Genomic DNA, 18,196 nt, shown 5'->3' with positions numbered 1-18,196 from the left:
GACTATTAGAGCTAACGAGACACTGCACATGGCATGAACATTATCCATGTTGATGTCTTCATCCACAGCATGAATCAGTCACCCTCCATTAAACAGACAAGCACTTCATCCACCCTAAAAAAAAGTCACGTTCTATACAAAGTCACATTCTCACCACCTTCTTCTCTCTTCTCCTTCCATTCCATCCCTCTCTCCTTTCGACTCCCCCCATATCCAGGCATCATTCTCCTCCATCGGGCTGAGAGGATCTTTAATTGCCATTTCCTTGTACAAGGCCTACTCGTGGAGACAGAGAAGCTCATGCCAGCAAGTCTTAATGATGCCTGGCAACGGCAGGAGATCTGACCAACACGTTGTCAATGGCAACCGAGGTGCTAGAAGTCCTCTCTGACAAAGACTGAAGAGGCAAAAACCTCCCTGAGACGTCGTGTCCTCCAAGGGAGGCAGAGGGACGTCATTTCACGGACAAAGAAAAGCTTCTAGCCCAATTGTTGGGTAACGCCAGGCCATGACCGACCCTGTCAACAAGCAATTAAGCAGACTAAACATAAATGAATGTTTGAGGGGGAGAAATATATATATATATATATATATATATATATATATATATATATATATATATATAAATATATAAATATGTACATTTTTACAAAAGCACGTGAGTTTTCTTCGTCACTAGCCACACAAGCCAAGGACATGTAAGAAACGCAATCAATTTGATATAATGGTCTTTTTTTTTTTTTAAAAAAAAGCACCAAATTTCTCGCCTTCTCCATCCACTGAACCTGTGTTCATCGTCAATGACATGACAATGACACGTATATCTGTAAAAACGTGATTTCTTTTTTTTTTTTAAATGATGAAACACACTCTAAATGAACTTGAAAAATGACCATGTGATGCCAGGTGACAGTGGTGAAAATATCACGACGAACCTCATCTGAAGATCGTAGCATATTCACAGCGCAGGCCTCCTTGCAGCTCTGCCCGTCTGCCTTCTTTCACACCACACCTGCCAATTACAGCACATTCGCTGCACCATAGCAGCCTCGGGGGCTCACCAAGCCTGCTCTCCACATCCTGTGTGTGTGTGTGTGTGTGTGTGTGTGTGTGTGTGTGCACGCATGTGTGTGTCTGTAAATGATTGACTTGCTGTGTATACCTTGAACAAGCAACTATTTTCTCTATTTTCAGTACAAATGCAAAAGTACAAAAGCACAGATACAGCGGGGTTTCTCCTCTTCGACCCTTAACTCAAAAATCGTTTCAAAAAAATGCTCGGAGGGCTAATTCTGTTCATATACATTGGTGTACCAGAGTGTTAAGATTTATTTATTTATTTATTTATTTATTTCCATTTACAGCTGACTTGTGGTGAGCTAATTTGGGTGATTCAACGACTGAGGTGTCACTTGTGTTCCGTTGACATTACGGTTACAAACGTACGCGCACGCGCGCGTGTGTGTGTGTGTGTGAAGTTAAACGATATTTTAGGCACTAACAACAAGTTCTTTGCATGTTTCAGTACATGTAAATGTAACCTTAAAACACGAATAAAACCCATAGCGCTTAATAAAAAAACAACATTTTGGAACGGTCCACATTCCACTATAACGACACATTTTTAAAAATAAATAAAATAAATAAACGAACGAACAAACAAACAAATAAATAAATAATTCGACCCTGATACTTTCAATCATACGTACTTGCGAGTAAATTTTGTAGACCGTGATATCGCCGCCTGAGAAGGGTTAACACATATCGGAACATTGTTTATCAGATGTTGAAAATAATAATGATAATAATAATAAATTAAGGTTTCGGAAATAATTCGGAAGAGTTACGAAGGCTTTATGGTAAAAAAAAAAAAAAAAATAGGGTCACTGGTTGATATCCTTATGTCCGGGATTCAAATGATTCGAGAATGAAATGGTACCTGTAAACTTTTAAGCACATGTTAAGCTAGCTAAAGTTATACAGGTGGGGTAGATGTTGAATAAATTTCTGAGTATATATGACAAAGCAAACTGATATCGATTCTGATTCTGTTATATTTGCTCGGGTCGGGAGTTACGGTATATTTTCTTTAATACAGATTTGTCTACTATTCGATAAATCACGAATAACGTGACGGAACAAAGAGAGAATCAGAAATCCCATGAACGTCGAATATGAGCTTTCTTATAAGCAGTCAGCTCTACTGAACGGCCGTTTTCGGGTCGAACATCACGTATATTCACAGACTCGGGCGTTGTTCGTTACGTGAGGAAAGTGTAGACGTACGTGTCCTTGGAAAAATGAATGCTAGATCGAGGGATCTCCGCAATATCGAGAGCTTGCGATTTTTCGAAATCGCCGCAGATTCTCCACAGATTTGAGCCATGACTTGTCAGGTGACATCGTTAGAACGAGGCCCGTGACGCCATCGCAACGAGTATTCGGTCACGTGCGTCGAACGTGAGTACGGCTAAAAGGTCTCATTGACCAACAAACATCACGGTGCGAAGCAATTTCATGCGATTTTGCCAATTCGAGTAGTTTTCCACCAAAAAGAAAAAAAAACCCCGCAAGTCGCATCGCAAATTTTGAAAAAAGCCGCAGCAAGATCGGATATTTTTTCCTGCGACAATCGCAAAAAAAAAAAAAAAACCTCCTGAAATCCTGTACGGACTGATTCTTAAGCCATTGTAATCTTGAACATTAAAAACATATTAAACAATTTGTTTGAATAAACCCTTCCGCTGGAATGTACAGTAGTGGCCAGTTTCCTGCTCTTGATTAGATCTCCTGGTTTGCCGTGAGTGAGTGCTAATCAGCAAGGCAAATCAGGGCAGATTGGGCCAAGACGGAGCGGAAATATGATTTTAATCAGCGTGCTGCTCCCTGCGCTCTCTCTCTCTCTCTCTCTCTCGCTCCTGTCTGTCTCATTCACAGCACATTTAGAAATGGCGATGGCATGGAGCAATCAGCTAGACCTCCACTGCATCCCACCGAGAAGAACATGCTTTAATTACCACCAGCTAAGACAGGATTTCTCTCTATCGCTCTCCTCTCTCTCACTCTCACTCTCTCCACCTATCTATCTATCTATCTATCTATCTCACGTTCTCTCTCTCCTCATGCTCGGAGAGAAGGCTAGAGGCCTTGGCATAATTATACGTAATAATTTGTCATTTTTATCCAACTTCTCCCGTTTACGTAAGGATAACCAAAATTACTCATCTTGTTAAAATTCCATTTGCAGCACCATACCTACTTGCGCTATGGGTGGAATATGTTCGAGAATGTGTTTGGAGGCTTGCGCGGTCGTGTTCTGTAGAGACATTTGGCTTTAATGAATAATTAGCACTGTGTTTTTGCTGAGTCATCATGCTTGAGGGCCCGCACTGGACTCTAATGGAGATGTTGCCTCATAACGGCCGTTACAAATCCGTCTCCAGTGAGCCAGTTGCACGGCGGCTTGGGTGAAGCGTGGCTTCTTCTTCTTCTTTTCTTTTCTTTTTTTTTTTTTGCATGTGTATGTGTGTGCGTGTGCATGTGGTAAAAATAACCACTCTCCCACTTCGTGACTCATTCTGTGGGCCCGCTTGTCCGACTCTCCCAAACAACGTCTGGAAAAAAACCCTGCAGCCAACTCCTTGATTTACAGGCTGATCGTTCATTAATCTGCATACGTGTGCATCTGTGTGTGTGTGTGTGCTGTGCTGACAATATATCAACCTAGCTGGCTTCTTTGACGGGAGAGTTGAATGTGAACGTGGTTCTTTATCAAACCTTCACGGAAGCCCTGTTAAACGCAGTGATTATGTAACAGCAGAGGTTTTCCTGCGCACGTGACGATAGCAGAAGAGACTTGATTCAGGCAGGACTGAATCCTTTATGCTGAATTGGGATTACTGGAATTACCCTCGGTCCAAAAGACATCTGCTGTAGGCTGATTGGCATTTCCAAATTGTTTGTAATATGTCATTGCGCCCTGTGAGTGATTGCGCCTTGTCCCCGGAGTCCCCTGGGATAGACTCCAGGCTTCCCCTCGACCCTGTGTAGGATAAGCGGTTAGGAAAATGGATGGATGAAGCAATTTAAAAAGTAGATTTAGAAATGAGACCAATAATATTCGGAGCGTTGCTCGGATACGGCGGTGTGTAACTTTGGTGTTCTCTGATACACTGTTGCCCCATGCAGGGTGTATTCATTCCTGCATCATGCTCGCTGTTCTCAGGATAGCTTCCGGAACCAGCAGGAGCTTCCACACATGTACATATAGAGATACACGATGGCCGTCAGAACGGAGTTCACTGCACATTTGCCTGTTTATAACCCCACATACTGTAAATCTCTTCATTCTTTCTAATTGAATAAAAACAATTGTACCACGTGTCTTAGAAGTCATATGACAACTGGCACTTAAGTATATTGTAATTAAGTTTATAGTAATATCACTCATTATAGTGAGCTGGCTAGTTAAAAGACGGACATGGAGGCATTCAAAATTTGTTTTTATTCCCCCACTTTGTAACTCAAGACCGAAAATAACATAATTCAGAGCGCCGACGTCTCACTTCCGACGTCCATCGCATGCGGAAATAATATACAACGTATACTGTTTGTACGACCAACTCATGCTGCAGTATACCGTATAGCTAATTATCACGACGTGGCATAAAATGAACGCCATCTACTTCTAGCTAGCTCTCGTTTGCTACAGGGTATGGAAAGAAAAAAAAAAAAAAAAAAAAAAAAAAATTCCTCTTGTTCCACTACCCCTCTTTTTTCCTGGCGGTACACTATGACAAAAACCCTGTAACCTGTCTCCCTGTGTGTTATTGCAAAGTAGCCACTTGTCCCAATTTAGGCTTTCTAATGTACTCTATATCCTTTTTTCTTTGGAGGAGTGCAGAGTGGCGATAGAAACCAGACAGGACTCATACAATCACCTGAGATGTGTAATTAGGAAAAATGCCCCATCTTGCAAACCCACACACAAAGAGTCCTTTTTTGCCTTCAAAGAGCAGGGTGATGATGACGGCTTTCCCTCTGCCCCCCCCACCTCCCATCACCCCACCCTTCACCCACCCATTTTCAGCTTCACCAGCAGCATAGTAGCCTCATCACGCTACTCAGGCTCAGGTAGAGAAGAGCCTCTCTGAGACACGTCTGAATCATCATCAGAGAAGTTTGCTTTTAATGCACCTGCTGCAATATCTGTCCGGCTTACTGCACACACGTTGCCTGCTCAGATAGGATCGTCAGCGCGAGCGAGGGGTGTGTGCTGCATGGCAACGCACTGTACGTGTGCGCTGTAACAACTGGAGATCCGGTATGGATTCAGTTAAAGTGATGTGAATTGAATGTGAACTTGCAGGGGTCCATATGCATGAGAAGCGCTATGCTATTGCTTTTTCGCTTCCTTCCCCCCCCCCCCACCCCCACCCCAGCTTCTAATCTTCCAGTGTTGTTCCTCTGATTGTTTGTTCTATCAGACTGCAGTAGAAAAAAATAAATAAATAAATAAATAAATAAATAAATACAAGAAACCAGCAAGACAGATGAATTCTGGAAGTCTGACTTACACGCCGCGCAGATATCAAGCGTCGGTTACAGTAAATGTTGTGTTTAATCGGTTGTGCATTCCGTGTGGGACAGCAAACACTGAACACTTTCAAGTGGTTGAAAGTCATTTGAAATACGGTTGCTAAGCAACTAGGAAACATTGACACCGAGCGTACGGTAGCTACTGACGGAGGCTAATGGTTTAACTCTTTTATACAAACAAAGTAAACATCCATATTTCCATCAGACGGCTGAAATGACATCCACGGGCGCAGTCGTACCACGAAAGAGAATTACGTTGCGGTTTTGACTTCTGAAGTGGTGCAACACCGCACGAGTGGGGAAACTGTTCATGTGGAAACTCTCTGTGCACTTGACTGACGCTGTTGAGCCACTCGGTTAACGTGGTACACGGTGTCATAGTTAGCACTTAATTGCGTTCAAATAGAACCGCCCGCTGTTCACACCGATGGCACCGTGGTTGGTGCGGGCTAATTAATTATACCGCCACACTGGGTGGAGCCATCGTGGAGACTATTGAAGATCGCGGTTATTTCCATCCTAGTCCCATAGAATCCGTTCGTTATTAGAACCACTCACCACGACCGTGCGTTCACGGCTGCTCGAAAATGGCGCGCGCAAACCGCCAGCTAGATCAAGTTTCGATAACGAACGGAAAGAGTAAGAACGGAGTGAAGAGCTAGCGCGGTAATTCCGATTTATACACGGTGTAACCGCGCGCCATCTACTTCCAATACAGTTCGGCTCGGCTTGAACCAGCCAGGAAAAAGAGCGGGCGGAAATATGTACAGAAATCTCCAACATCGCTCTTTCTTCTGCGGTCGTGAGGAACAGCTCGTTCACGGGGACTTGTACGGCGGACGCTCCACGCCATCTCAATCTAAATAATAACCGGGTCGCTATGCAGCAAGGAAACAACGTATAACTGTAGATTCCAAGAAGACGTTTACGTAACGTTTAGGGGCGGAGTCTCGGGTGTCAGCGCTCTGTAACATTCGGTACGTTTCCATTAGGTGACAGACTTCAGGACAGATAGGAATAATAACAGGACACGAATAACAACGCGCTAATACTTACTAACGATGAGTTAAGCTGATCGCGAACTAACATAGCGCTAACCTTAACTACGACGCGAGGCTTATGAACCCGTGCGTCGATAACGACCGCCTTAAGTACGTTAATACATATTCGTTAGCTGATGTATTAATTAAAAAAATCCCACATGCTCTGTAAGAAAGAACATGAATATTAAACGTGCGTCGTTTCAAATCGTCGCTATATTTTGCCGTGTACAGCTGCGTACATAAACATCACGGGACGGCATCGAGATCGAACGATTGGTGTTTATCGTTAGTGCGTTTATTATTAGTTCGATAAGGAGGATCGGTGTAAATTATGCAAGTAATCCAGCACCACCCAGTGATGTGTCTGTGCACAGCTGCGTATGGCAAATTATACAAACCATTTGAAATGATGCACGTTTAATATTCCTATTCGTTCTTATAGCGCATGCCTGATTTAGTTCACACCTAGGTGTTAATTAATACATTAACTAACAAACGTACCGACGTACTTAAGGTGGCCGTTATTCACGCACGAATTCGTAAGCCTCACGTCGTTATTAAGGTTGGCGCTACATTAGTTCGTGATTAGTACACGGCTTAACTCATCATCAGGTCATATTTAAGAATGTATTAATGCGGGTATCGGTGCATGATTGTTCAGGTGGTGTTATGGTAAAGTGTTGCTGGGATCACGTACTTCAGGCTGTGCTGTTACGCAAACGTAATTACACCACATCCGGTACGGATCATTTCCCCGTACGAGCGCAGGCCGCCGTGAGTTATTCCTTAATCTGACGTAGGGATTAATATCCAAAACTCAAAAAAAATAAAAAAGATTGAGCTTTTATCAACGACTGATCAGTTAATGTCGCACAGCTCTACTGTTGTAGCCGAGGTCAGCTCGAAGCCGTACGTCTTTACCGAGACTGAACGGCGAGACTGAATTTGTTTACATCCGCGTACATGTCTGGAACAGAAGCAGCGTCATCCCTGTCTTTTCAACATCACCTCTCTTTCTCGTCGGCTCATCGACCGGGTCACAGCGGCGTGTCATATACACAGACGAGAGCTCCCTCTGAAAACCCAACGAGAGCGTCTTATCATCCGCTATTAGATTCCGCGCTCAACTGACGGAAACTTCTAGCTAGCTCTACGTTCGTTTCTTTTCGTGTCCTTCAGATATAACTCCTACTGGTCCACCATATGGTAATCCGATTCCTCCCGCTACAGCCTTGATCAGATGTCTGACGGACCAGCGAGAACGTATCTTATTCCGTTAAATGGCCGGTCAGATGTGCTGCGCTAATTTGATTGTCGTTATAAATGTGGTTCTGACGGCACAGGTACGACGCTCTCAGACAATACAGCTTTGGAAAATGTGACAGGTTGAAAAGGACGTACGAGTCTCCTTCTGACCCTCTTCTATTCAGCCAGGTTTCTTCCTCTTGCCGTCTGGCTCGGACCTGCTTATATTATGCACGAGGTTCGTTCAGAGCAGAGACTCTGACCTGTGCAAAACCACAATCACGATCAAAGACCGGCAAAGACAACGTCGCTTTGTCGAAGGATACAAAGGAAGCAGATCCTCTAATGCGTTAGCCTCATGCTAAATAATTAGTAGTAAAATAAAACAGTCTTCAAATAAAACCGTCTTCATGAGCTCCATGCTCTGTGTATTTTAAACAATACAACTGTTTGTCACACTGAATTCTTAACGCTGCTAAATTCGCCTCGCCCGAATGCTCACTAAATGTAAATACACCTGTACGTGTAGAGTACGTTTGTCTGGAATACGGCATTATGGGGGTTTTTATGAGCTTTCTGAGTAGTTTTAATGAATTGGTATAACATACTGGCATTCAGAGACTAAGGCAGCGTTCTCTTTCGGCGTGTTTATGCAGAACTAAATAGCTGTGGAAACACTGCAGCTAGTGTGTCACTCATAGCACTAAGTGGGACTGCTGTAGCTCTGCACACCCGGAGGAAAAACCAACAAAAACATGAGGGATGAGGAATTTCCCGGGACCGTGCGTGGATACAACAGGTCAGAAAATCAATGTTGGAATGATGTCGCACGTGTGGTGAAAGCATAACCACTTCATACGGCTCGTCTCCAAGCCGCATTCGCCGAATTATTTTTATCAGCACACATCAGACTGTGTGTGTGTGTGTGTGTGTGTGTGGGTGTGTGTGTGGGGTGTGAATGTTGGGGTGGGGGTGTTCATTAAGCTTGTAACATTGTGAAACAGGCAGGGCGTCTCTCTCTGTCTCTCTCTCTCTCTCTCTCTGTCTCTCTCTCTCAGCCAGCTATCTTATTAATGACTCACTGAGTCTGGCTGACTGAGGCAGGAAAACCCTCTGGGGTCATACAGCTCACAGACAGATCATTCAAATTGGCTCCTACCATAATTAGTCTTATTTTAAAGCATCTACCTCGAAAATCGACCATCAAATGCACAATCAAACTCTTCAAAGTTGCGGACTCTACCACGAAATCCCAAAACTCTGAACTCAGCAAGCCTCAATAGCGACCGTGTATCGTAAGTGTGTAACTCACTTCATATGCTTCAACAAATACACAAACAAACAAATAAAGACATCGATTCCGAACACCAAAGTCAAGATTTGTTTTTGGTTTTTTTTAAAAAAAAAAAAAACTTCAAGACTTGCAGTACATTCCCTACGCTCGTGACTTCATTCCTCATACACGACTAAACCAGAAGAGATTCATAATGCTGACTGAAGAGTAGTAGTTTACTTTATAACTGATATCATGAGCTAGGACCTTAAGAGATTAACTTCGTCCTTCGGATGAGATCTCAGGATGGCGCTCAACGCATGCAAACTAGTCTATACTTTCTACATAGGCAAAAAACAAACAAACAAACAAATGCATACATACATACATACATACATTTTGAGCTGACTCAAACACTGTGTAAAAGTCCAAACTGGAATATTTCATGTTAGTTATTTGACATTTTCACACTGTCATTCGCAAAAGAGCACGAACGATCCGGAGAGTCCTGGGGAAGTCAGATATTGTCGTTTATACATGTTCCTGCACGGTATAAATCAACATCCTGTTCATTTTTAAGGCTGGAGGGCGGCAGCAGGCGCGTACAGCTGGATGGAGAACAACACCGTTACAAGGACGCACGCTTAAAATTCAGCTCTTGGAATCACGGAAACTTTTCTCGCTTATACGACCGCGCATAAACAAACGATTCAAGGCATTTCCGCATCGATAACGCAGGACAAGTCTTCACTACATAAACGTCGGCACAAAGAGGCATCATCGCTCCATCTGTGAGTCCATCTGAAAGGTAAAACTTAAACAGTACAAAATGAGGTTGAGAAAATCTGTTCCTGTTTACGCACAGGGACGTCTAGCAAGCAGCTAAATAAAATCGCACGTGTAATGCAAATACATTAAACAAGAGCGATAAATACGCAGCTGATGTGATGTGTATTTCACATGGCATGTCCTACCTTTACTTATGCAAGTAAGTCATTTTCGCAGTTGTCCGTTTGTTCGCAACTTCAGGCGAGTCAACTTTAAAAGTAAAGTTCTTTAAGAGACTTGCAGATACTTTTATCTTCGGAATGCAACGTGAGCTCAGACGCTCTGTTATGAAACGATCATGTGAACGCGTGCACGGAGATTAGTTTCCGTAAACCGACCGTCAGGCGGAGAAAATGCTGACAGTGGGGGGGAAAAAAAAAGTCATAAGAGTTACAAATCAAGCATGGTGTCAACAAGCTAGCATCAGTCTCACACGCGCGTCGGAACGGCCGTGATCACTTTGTTAGACAAGTAGTCTGCAGCTCAGTGTGCTGGAATGCACAAGTGAGTTCTTCGTGAATCTAACGAGTCCCTTGCTTACACACAAACACGCATGCATACAGACACACACACACACACACACACATGCAAGCGTTTCGACCGTAACATCTAGACACACGTATACACTCGGTAATTTCATCTGGATCGTAAGAACGTTCAGTCCAAACAAGAGAAGAAGTGAACAAAACGAAACCTACTGGAATGGCGACTCTCTCACACACTCTGTCTGTCTGCCTCCTCTCTCCTGAAGCCTCAAATGCTGCGATCGTCTCTCTCTTTCTTTCTCTCTCTCTCTCTCTCTCTCTATTCTCCCTTATTGTTCACTCGTAAGCTCCTCTCTTCCCTTGTTCTATCAATCTTTCTTTGTTTGAGCTCACTGTATTCCGCCAGCACTTGGAGAGATGGAGGGAGAGGGAGTGGAGGAGCGGGGGAGCTGCAGCCGCTCTAGAGGAGAGAGAGAGAGAGAGAGAGAGAGAGGGTGGGAGGAAGAGCGAGAAAGAGACAGACAGACAGGAAGGAGGGGAGCGAGAGATGGAGGGGAGGGAGCTGGAAGCAGAATGTACGAGGCAGGAGGGAGAGAGCGTTAGCGCGAGTGAAGCCTCCAGAAGCGACGCTACTCTGCAGCAGCAGCAGAAGAGTGAGAGTGTGGAGGACGGATGGAGCATAGAAAGCTAGACCTAGCCTACCTCTTGTCTTCTCTCCTCTTCTCTCGAGGGCAGGATGAAGACGTCTATCAGTTTCTCAGTCTCTCGCTCTCTCTCTCTTTCTGCTGTAGAACTGTAGGACTGTAGAGTTGTTTTTAGACCACAGCATGAGAGAAAGACATAGAGAGAGAGAGAGAGAGAGAGAGAGAGAGAGAGAGAGAGGTGAGGTGGGGGGTGGGGGGCGGAGGGGGGGGGTTGGTTTGCCTGAATTCGTTCCAAACAGGTCGTTTTTTTCTTAATTCATCGCCATAGAGTTTGCTATTATATATCATATATTAGCGCATACTCTACAGGGACAGTGTCTCCTCTGATTACACATTGTCCTAGTCGGACTGTTTAGTTAGATTTTATTTAAAATAATAATAATAATAAAGATTGTATAGCATTATAATATGTTAAACTATCTATAGATTAAATTTATTTTGATTTAGAATTTCTATCCAAAGCACTCCTGGAAGCAAACCTTCTCTTTATAAAGTGTATGCGTGGAGTTAGGGTTGGCTAATGGACAGCTCCCGGTGCTGAAATCCCAACCCGGGTGGACAGCTCGGGTCTGAGGAAAACACTGAAGAGTGCCTGCTGAATCTGAATCAGAGTCAGAGTCAGAATCAGAATCAGATTCAAAGCCACTTTAGACACAGGAATCAGCGCAAGGACATATGAAGTAACGTGCGGCAAACGGACGTACAGATCTATAACATTCAATGCAGTACAGTAAACACAATAAATACAATCCAAATACTAAGACCACTTTCAACACTGTATGGTAAGAGAGCAGTACTGCTTCTTTGTCATAGATGCCTTCTTGAGATTAGAAACCACTGCTGGGGAAAATAAACCGGTAATGGTTTGGTACTAGTTCTGATTCGGTACTGTTTACAAATGAGTACCAGACTCAGACTCATATTCTGAAACTACTTACTATCTATCAGTGGTATGGAATATACAGGCATACACACACACACACACACACACACACACACTATATGGCCAAAAGTATGTGGACACCTGACTAATCACACCCATGTGTGTTTTTTGACCGTTCCATTATAAATCTTGGCCCCCTTTGCTGTTATAATAACCTCCACGCTTCTTGGAAGGCTTTCTACTAGAATTCAGAGTGTGGCTGTGAGGATTTATCCATTCAGCCACGAGAGGTTAATAAGGTTGGGTAAGGAGGCCTGGCACACCGTCAGCATTCCAGTTCATCTGCCACTTGACTTCTTCCATTCCAACCTTGGCAAACCATGTCCTTATCTTCATGGAGCTCATTTTGTGCGCAGTTGCACTGGCACGCTGGAACGAGTTTGGGCCGCTTAATTCCAGTAAAGGAGAATTCTTAATGCTACAACATACAGATACATTCTAGACAATTGTGTGCTTCTGACTTTGTGGCAACAGTATACGGGTGTGACGGTCAGGTGTGCCTTTTGGCCATATAGTATACATTGGTCTTGGCAAGTCATACATTATGTTTATCGATAATGCCTATTATTCAGAAGTCTGCAATCGCGAACTGTGATCTGCATGGACAGCATCCTCTAATGCTGGATCCCCAACACAGTGGGCAGCTCTGAAGGTCTAGAAATCAGAATCAGAGCAGGAATCGCGATGTGAATCAGAGAGAAGATCAGGATTAGAACTAGAATCGTTGATCCTGACCCCTTCTGACCTCCGGATCTGCCTGATCCTTCCTGATGTCCTACTTCGGGTTGGAGTTCTCATCACTTTGAAACCGCTCGCTACTGCTGAGGATGGCCCCACATGGACAGCCTAAAGATACGTTTAGAACCCATGAAGATGGCTTTAGATTGCAGTTGATATGAACAGTTTTGCTATGACGGCTTAGGACTTACGATGATAGCTTTAGAACTGCAATTGCCATGATCGGTTTTGTACTCGAGTCTCCGTCAGTGAATGGTTCATAACGTCAACAAAATAGACTTTATTCTAAAGCTATAATGAATTCCCTGGTTACATAATTGCACTTTTTTTTTTTGACCATACAGCACACAGTTATAGAAGGGAATTATTTATAATCGCACTATCTGGTGTCACCCAGACGAGCACGGGTTCCCTTTTGAGCCTGGTTCCTCTTCCTCGTGTTTTGAAAGGGAGTTTTTCCCTGCCACCATCGCCTCTGCCTTGCTCATTAGGGATCAACTTATACATTTCAAACTGATATCCGGAATAGATACAGTTCTGTAACGCTGCTTCGTGACGATGTCCGTTATTAAAAGCGCTATACAAATAAAAATTGAATTGAACCGAAGCGAATGTTCAATTCTGAATCGGAATCGGAATTGATATCAGTATTAGAATTTCAATCGGTCTCAGAAGAACTAGCATTACTAGCCAATATCTCGAGAATCAGCATCGAATCAGATCTAGTAATCAGTATTATTACTGGAATCGGAAACTCTTCCTTTCTCATAGCAAGTCTTGGCACCACTGCCAGTATTTAATCGATCTGGGTACAATCCAGAGGCAAAAACAAAAAAAAGAACAGACCCACATGCATGTGCACTGAAACTCCGGAGTGTCCACGTGCAGATTTAGCATGAGACAGCAGCGGCTAAACGAGGCAGTTTGGGAGACAAACACTTTATTTATTTTTGCTCCATCTCTCCTCTATATCTATTCTGTCTGAGCAAACAGATGAACAGAGCAACCGGGCTGCCTGTCTTCCCCGTACTGTATATAATGGCAGCTGTCTTAGAAATGCCTCTGTAATCACATTAATAGGCTTAATCAGTGAATTAGCAGCGAGGAAATGTCACAGTGGCTAGCAGAAAACAGAGAGGCTAATTAATGGACGGGAGACTGGCTAAAAAAGCCACCTGACACCGAGGACACTCGTGAAGGGTACTCTACCTCATCGTCCCAGCTCAAAAAGCCATAGTAGGGTTAACGGCTTCTGAGGGATAACTACTGTCTGGAATAAGAAAGGTCTGTATAAACAAATTCTTCGAAGATTGTACATACATGCGATTCTTTGTGTGTGTGTGTTCGATGCACAGCCTTCTTGTCACAGCCTGGAAAACAGAGCGATCGATAGACACCACACTACACAATTACACACACACTAACACACACAGAGCAATCACACCCCTCTCAAGGCTCTTTCACAGCCCTAGCATCAAAGCCTGCCATTTGAAGAAGCCTGCAAGTCTGTGTGGCGCTTCCGTGATCTCAGCCGCTCTCGGTTTTATTCTGTAAAGGCTGCAGGGGTTGTGAAAGCACCTGTAAATACCGGTTCGAGATCAACCCGACTCTTTATTTCCTCGAGATTCCGAACGGGAACAGCGGACTGATCTCAGATCAGAAGCCGGGGGTGAAAACAGCAGCGATAGAGGCGACAGGCACAAAGAAGCAGAGTGGCTGGAAGCAGCTACGGAAGGTGGGGATTTGGGGAGCGGGGGGAAGGGGTGGTGGGGGGGGGGGGTGTAGGGAGCCATAAGCAGTAATTAAAGGAGATAGGCTGGGGAGCTTCAGAAGAGAAGAGACACAGACGTACACAGGCATGGGGAAAGAGCTGAGGCAGTGGTGTGTGGATGTGTGGATGTGGTGGGGGCAGACATGCTTTCCCAGGCAGAGAAGACAAATGCAGAATGATGGGTTGGAGGAGCCTCATAGGACCTGATTTACTTCCACAGAAGGTGCATCCACACATAGACACACACACGCACACACACATACTTGTATTACTACCCTTACAGGATTTCTTATTTATCTCGGTCAGGGTTGTCAGGTCTGTATGACCAAAGCAGATTAACGGGCCAAAAAAAAAAACAAAAACAGCTTAATCTAAGCAATCATTTTCAGAAAAAAAAACTATTTTCACCTCTCGGGAGACCCTTAACGGTTCTACGCAGAACCCTATAACAGAAGCTTTCCTTTTCTGATAGGCTTCCCATCTCAGAAACCATTTTCCTCTACAAGAATATGAATCCACTGCTTTAAACTCCAAGACTATTATATTTAGTTAATCACTCCATAGCATATTTGAATGCATGAATTATTCAGTAACTACTGTTAAACTAACAGAACACGGAAATAGTCATGAATATGAGGGATGTAAGCGTGGACCCGACGGATCTTCCGATCTTCCGCAAGCCTACGGTCACACTAGCAAACAGACGATCGCTCGTTCTCAGCGTGCTCTGTTTCAGGGATAACGACAAGCAACAAAGCGACAGTGCAACATATGACGTGAGGGGAGAATTTCTCAACCGTATGCAAATGAGGCATGACGTGGTAAAGCAGCGAATCCAAATAAATGGCTCGAAAGATTCCTCAGACTTCAGCGTCTATCATATGGCGTGCGTGGTACAACATATTTTTGCACCTCACCACTCACTTTACATCATTTAGCAATCAAACGTTGGTGTGTTTTTTTAAAAAAATACAAGCTGAATTCTATCTCCGGGTTTATTGGCAAGATGCATGATGTTCCCCCAGCAATATTTTTTTTTCTATCACTGAGGTATTTGTACAGATACATACATCTATTCAAACACTAAAATATTTTTTTTAAAAATTGCTAAATGTGTCTCAAATTGATCTGTAAAACATCCTCTCCTTCGACAGTCTCTCTACAGGTCCTTGCCTCTCTCTCTCTCTCTCTCTCACTCTCTCTCTCTCTCTCTCACTCTCTCTCCTCTCCCTGCCAACACTCTCCTTCTACGGTACGTCAGAATGCGACCTTCCGCTCGAGTCTTGCCAAACGAGGAGCGCTCATCAGCCATGCAAATGAGCGTGCATCCATTAGCACTGACAGATGGCCTGCTGGAGCGCTGCTGATGGAGGAGAGGAGAGCAGAAGAGACGAGAGGGACCGTTTCTCACCCGTGCGTGCTGAGGAGAGAAGCAGGGAGTGGTGGTCATGCTTGGCTCAGGCAACACGCTTCACGTCCAGCAGAGACACGTTGCCCTGCACATCTGCCACTGACTTTAGCATTCGGATGGCCTTTTAGTGCTTTCAACATTCCTAGTCCATATGTCTGAGCACGTACATACTGTATATGTGTCCTTTCGTGTGTGTGTGTGTGTGTGTGTCATTGTTCTGTGTTTTGTCTTTAATAGAGATGGCTCAGATCCAATACACAGTGTCGGTTTAGAGCCAATACCAAAAAAGAAAGAAAGAAAAAGAAAAAAATAGTCCTGTAACAAATGCGAGAGCGTGGAATTGGATTTGGAAAAAGCTTTATTCGGAGCTGGGAATGTTTACATACTGTATAAAGAGATTGTATTGTTTTTGTTTTTGCTTTGTCTCGATATTCTGTTTTTAACTAAGGATTTTCCCCCCCTGTAATTTTTAAATGCGTAATATTCAGTCATTTTTAAGCGGAGTCGTATTTTTAAAGGAAAATGATCAGATGGTATCAGTATCGGATTATTGACGCTCAAGGTTTCGGTATCAGTCTCAGAAAGGAAAAAAAAAAGTGATACGTCTAGTAGTTTTTATCATATACAGTATTAGACTGATCTAAAAAAAAAAAAACTGCACATCAGAATGAAAAACTGTACATTACGCATGATATAGTTAGCATTAATATTCTTGTAAGAACCTTCCACTAACACAATTATTAATGCAGCTAATTAACATTACGCCGAAACCTGAATCTAACCCTAATCCTAACTTAAATTAATAATACTTCAATTCATTATTATTATTATTATTATTATTATTATTAAAGCAGTTTTTCTCTTGGGGACCATCCAAACATCCCTACAGGATCTAACTGTCAGATATTCCTATCGTTGTGGGACATTCGGTCCCCAGCGAGATATAAAAACACGAGCCCACGCACAATAGCGGAGGAAAAGGCGGCTCCTCGGCGCAGCCCTGCTAACAAAGGTCTCTTGAGGAGAACAACTGAGAGACGCACAGAGGCATAGTGCGAGAGCGGGCGCAAGAATTTCACTTCACAGCCTCTCGGATATCTCTCTGTTTTGACTACGGTCTCCATCTAGTAAATTCAGTTCCTAAATTCGCTGCAAATGTTTGTTCCAAGCACCCCAGCACTACAACACACACACAATCTTGCTGCTATTGAGATATTGAGCTATTGAACCACATATCATTCACTGCTGAGTTAGAGATTATTGGCAAAGAATGAGGAAATATTGTGTCAGGGTGCTAGTGTGTGTGTGTGTGTGTGTGTATGTGTGTCTCTTGCCTTCGCAGTCTGGGCTCATTTGAAGACTATGGCAGCATGACCTAATTAAAGCGCCTAGCTTGAATAATGGGGAGAGAGAGAGAGAGAGAGAGAGAGAGAGAGAGAGAGAGAGAGATGATGATGATGGTGGTGGTGGTGGTAAAGAAACCCACAATTCTTACAGCTTTTCGCACATCTGTGTCTCACCATCAGCAAACAGTCTCCCCTCATGAAGCAGGAGAGAGAGGGAGAAAGCGAAAAAGAGCCATTCAGACAAGGCAAGGTCTCCGAGCGTATGCTGGAGCTGCGAGGCAGGTGGGTGGTGATGATGGGAGGGGCAGATGGTATGTAGGCTGCTATAGCTCACATCTGACTAACCTCTGCTAACCCCAGCCTTGCATAAATATACTCCAGCAGTACCTCACTGAAAAACCGGCTACTTAAAGCATTAAGCTCCAAGAGGTTAGCACTGAATGCACAATTCTGCCATGAGACTAAAACTCTGCTTTTATACTCACTCCTAAAAACTAACCATAGCCTTAAAACCACTAGCGGATAATTCACCATAATGCTTTTAGTTTTTAATGCAGAAGAAAATCTTATCTTAGCAAGGGAAAATATCTTGACGATAGTCAAACTGATCTAGTATTCCTTATTATAAGATTACAATACACCAAATATACAATCATTAAATCGATTTCTGGACATTATTACTCGTTTCAAGCTTGTAGTTTTCTTATGGATGCTTAAAACGAGTAAAATATCTGCCGATAGAACAAGGCTATTTCAAGCTTGAAATAATAATAATACTAATAATAATACATTTTATAAAGTGCCTTTAAAA

At 43.4% G+C, this 18,196-nt stretch overlaps 1 protein-coding gene across 1 annotated transcript in view; it reads right to left on the bottom strand.

The window, feature by feature from the left end:
* The window catches only part of myt1la (myelin transcription factor 1-like, a), a 55,634-nt gene extending 44,721 nt beyond the window's left edge, over positions 1-10,913 (bottom strand). Inside the window, exon 1 of the mRNA XM_053614066.1 lies at positions 10,686-10,913. The gene's annotated coding sequence lies outside the window, so the exon portion shown is untranslated. The remainder of the gene's footprint in view (positions 1-10,685) is intronic.
* Positions 10,914-18,196: the final 7,283 nt, after the last annotated feature.

This window comes from Ictalurus furcatus, chromosome 25 (assembly GCF_023375685.1).
Source record: "Ictalurus furcatus strain D&B chromosome 25, Billie_1.0, whole genome shotgun sequence".
NCBI lineage: Eukaryota > Metazoa > Chordata > Actinopteri > Siluriformes > Ictaluridae > Ictalurus > Ictalurus furcatus.
Note: the sequence above shows the minus strand (reverse complement) of the source record. Positions and strands in the feature narration are given on the sequence as shown.